Below are 4,450 nucleotides of genomic sequence, written 5' to 3'. Positions count from 1 at the left end.
ATCTGAAAACATCATATCATAGTGATATATGTGTGCCTATGTTTATAGCAGCACAATTTGTGATAGCCAAATCTTGGAAACAACCAAGATGCCCATCAACTGAGGAATGGTTGTAAAAGATGTGGTATTTTTACACAATGGAGTATTATTCAGCTATTAAGAATGATAAACTTGAAGCCTTTATATTTAAGTGGATGCCACTTGAACATATACTCATAAGTGAAATAAACCAGACACACATGTGTAACTATCATATAGTCTCCCTAGTATAAGAATTCAAAAGAAGAAATACTGTTAGAAAGGTATAATACAAGTAAAAGGAAAGCAGGATCTCAAGGACTAACTAATCAAGAGAGGGAAATGAGAAGAGCTAGGAAATATGAATAAGTCAAGCCATACAGTTATATGTAAAAGATGAGCAAGGCAATGATCCTGAGAATCTTCAGAAGATTTTTGAATCTGGCAGTTAATTGAAAAGATTCTCACCCTGACTATCTATATATACTGATACCTGTGAACTAAGCTAATGCACTGCATATGGTAATTTGTAATAGTAGTTTCATGCTTGGAGTGCCTGTCATTCTGATCTTCTGAATTTGGGCTCCTTGTAATGACATGCCAGTTGCTGCTATGATATCTCTTGGGTTGATGGTTGTTCAAGAACAAGGGGTGGTGATTGAAAGCGAGACAAGAAAAGGAATATTGTGGGACTGTCCTGCTTCTGGGTTGTATATGGAGATGTTTTTGGACTTATGTGTAAACATAAGAAGTATATAATTCTTTATACCTATTTTTAAAATGTATTCTAATTTTTAAATGTTTTTATCATATTCTGTAGTGACTTAAATTTCAGCATATCAATACCTGATGAAAAATACCTGTTCCATATTATGCCTAGGATATTTGATATGCAGACAGACAGTGAGGTTAAGCTTAACAGCCTAAGTTGTATGGTAATAACAATAAGCTTGTCTTCTGGATGATTAACAACCTAAGTTTGAAGACCAAAATTAGAGAAAAAGGAGGGCTGCAAGAAAAGCCAACATTTTGGCCCTAGCTTTCTAAGGTCAATTAAGACTCAGGTCATATGGGAACTTGTACTGTGACATCATGTAACTCAGTAGTGTCCCAAATTTTCTGATCAAGGAGATTATGGGGACAAAGACGAAAGTGATCGATGATGTAGTGCCTAGGGAGTGTCACATGGAGAGAAAACTTTCTCTCAGGCTTTCACAGAGAGCACATTGGCCAAGCAATGGCCGTGACTCATCCACATGGCTCACACTGACAAGGTTCTACAATCTGAGGTACAGGATCTCAGGATAAATCCTGAGGGAATTTCTCTGACCTTATCAGACCCAAAAGCTACAACTCTTGTTGCATAGGTCTGCTTTACCTTGGTCTTAACCACCCAGCAGAAAAGTATAAAAACGAAATATAAGAAGTGAAGCCATGCTGTTATGTTGAGCTGTAGGTGACTCAGGTCAACAATTTCTGACATTGCCATTAGTGCAGAAGACCAAATACTATTATGGGTTACTGGACTCTTGTAGAATATTTTGCTGAGTTTACTACACCTATAATATTCAAATAACAGAAGTTAACAAAAAAACGGGATACAGATGAATGTCCATTTTGTATCTTTTTATTCAAAGTGGTTAGAATAGATATATAGTTACATTCTCTTAATGAATAGAGGGATTTGTTCTAATGGTTTTTGTAAATAGGATATCATGTCTGCATCTTGTACAGCTATTAACCACTAGGAAGAATGTATGCAATGTGTTAATTATTGAAACTGTCCTACCAATTTGATTTGAAAATGTCTCATTGCTATTTGTTTATCAATATAATTATGGGGAAAAATAAATAAATAAAAAAAATCAAGTGGAGCTGTATGTAAGTTCATACCCTACAACTTATTAGATGCATGTAGCATTGAGAAAATTATTTAATACCAATCAACTTCAAACTCACTCTTGCAATATTAGCAGCTGTTATGGTGTATGATGTTGAGGATTAAATGAAATAAACAAAATCAATCATTCAAATCCTAAAGAATTTAACAGAAGTAACTGTTAACCAAAGTTATGACTTGTATCTAGATGTCCCCTTAATGGACTCTTGTGTTCCTAGGCGGGGCTTTCAATGGTGGCTATATTTAGGGTGTGTAGCTATGCATTAAATATATGCAATAACTAAATTAGTCCTTTGATTGATTTAGCATAGTTCTTGGGTTGCATAGTTGGAAAATCTACCTAAGTGTGGATAGCGCTAAGCAATAGGCTTGTAGCCTAGACAGGGAAAAAGGGAAAGGGAGACTAATTGCTTGTGCTTTCTGGCTACCTTGCCATGGACTGCTTTTTCTCTGCCATGACACCCTGACTTGAAGCAGCCAAATATAGACTGAAACCTATACCAACTGAATTGAAATAAACCTTTCTTCCTTTAACTTGTGAATGTCAGATATTTTCTCCCACAAATGCATAGTAACCAAGACAACCAATAATTTCAATGTAATGTGCTTTTGATATATCACTGATACTATGAGAATTCAGAAAAAGAGATAACAGTCTTAGAAAGATAAATTATCTTAAAGTGTGTCTCAGTGACATTTTGAAGAATAACAATTACCCAGGAGAATTTAGGACTCCATAAACTCCAGAGAAAGGAAAGAACATAAATGTAGTATCAAAAGTAAAATGTAAAAATCCATAGTTGCTGGAGTGCAAAGCACACAGAAGCATAAATTCAGGACCAGGTTTTATAGAAGATTTTCTATGGCATATTAAGAAACTTGAGCTTTAAGTGATAGTAACTTTTCATTTTAGAAACACAGATGCCTCTCTCAAAGTTTTATCTGAAGTTGTCAAGGTTGTTTTCTAAAAGAGCAGTTAGAGGTTTTTCACAAAATTTCAGGTAAAAAATAATAAAGCACGTTTCAGAGCAGCTGCAGAAGGAACAATATGCTGGGAAAGTTCTAATAAATTCTAAGGTAGTAAGGAGTGAAGGCAACAACACCCTATCTATTCTGGGGTGGTGAAAATGTCATAGGATTATAGGAAGAGGAACAAGGTCATTTTTGAGCATGATGAATTCAAGATGCCTATAGGGACCTCAAGAAGACATTTCCCCAGGTAAACCTGCATCTGGAGCTCAGAGGGGACTTCCAAAAGGTAATGCATACTGAGGAGTCAGCAGGTATAAGGTTACAGACCTATTAGCAGACCTAATAAGATCTACTGTGGGGGAGAGCCAGGCTTGGAGAATGAGGAAGAAAAATGGCCAGTTCTTTCCCCTAGGAGGGAATGATGGTGGCCAGTTTTACTGATGGTGAAGGCAAGACATTCTGAGGACCGGGCAGGAAAAGTTAAAAGTGAAACCATCTGCATCTACATGACTTAGATAAGTGTTTAGACATCTTTCATCAAAAGGATTCGGTTCTTTGTTCTAGGAAAACTTTTCCAGGGAAAAGTAAGATTGTAAACCAGAAAATGATTCAACCAATTGTTTTATGAAATTCCTACAGAAAAATTTGTGAATGAGTACATTCACCTGAGAAAAGAGCCCAAAATGAACAAATTTATCCAACAGAAGTTTGTTTATAGAGATGTCCTTTGGGAGATTTATGTGACACCCCCAATTTGTGCCAACCTTGAGATCTGTGATGACAACATTCTGTAAATATTCTGCTTCCAATTTCTTATTTTGGAACACTGCTAAAATTGTCAAGCTGATATTGTCCTTACTCTGACATACTCAATAAAATTTTGCTTTGATAATAGATTCTCAGGTGGCCATTTAGGGGGTTCAAATAGAAGCACAGTGTGGGACTTATTTGATTGAAAGTTCTAGAGGACATCAGCAAATACTGCATCTAGATTTAAAGATGAAAGGAGACAATGAATGGAGGGAAGGATTGGCAAAATTCTTAACTTTGCTTGATAGAGGTAAAAAGAATGGGCTGGTGGTGACAGCTATGAAGTATCACTGGGAAATCCAATGATTCTAAGCACTTAGGAAGCATTCTTTCATAAGTAACTTTCAAATTGTAAGTGGATATCTTTCTATCAGGAAAGAGGTTTTTAGAAAATTCCTCTGACCTTTTACATAAGACCTCTGTAAATACAACACAGATTATGTAGTTTACACAATATGTATTATAGGAAATGAGCAGTCTTTACAAAGAACATTGAGGGAGAAAAACACACTTTTTATCTTTTATTTATTTGGTATAGCATCTCACTTCACAGCTTGGAACTGTAGTGATCTTCCTATCTCAGCCTCTCCAGTGCTGGGATTACAGGAGTGCACCACTGTGCCTGGTTTCAGTGGCTGTCACAGTGTTTCCAAGGTTTCAGGCCAGTGCTACTTGTGGTCCTGGGGATCAAATATGGGTCCTTGCACTTGCCAGGCACATGCTTAGACTGCCCAGCTATCTTCCAAGCCC

This window comes from Octodon degus, unplaced genomic scaffold (genome assembly GCF_000260255.1).
Source record: "Octodon degus isolate 3935 unplaced genomic scaffold, OctDeg1.0 scaffold00368, whole genome shotgun sequence".
In the NCBI taxonomy this organism is placed as follows: Eukaryota; Metazoa; Chordata; class Mammalia; order Rodentia; family Octodontidae; genus Octodon; species Octodon degus.
Note: the sequence above shows the minus strand (reverse complement) of the source record.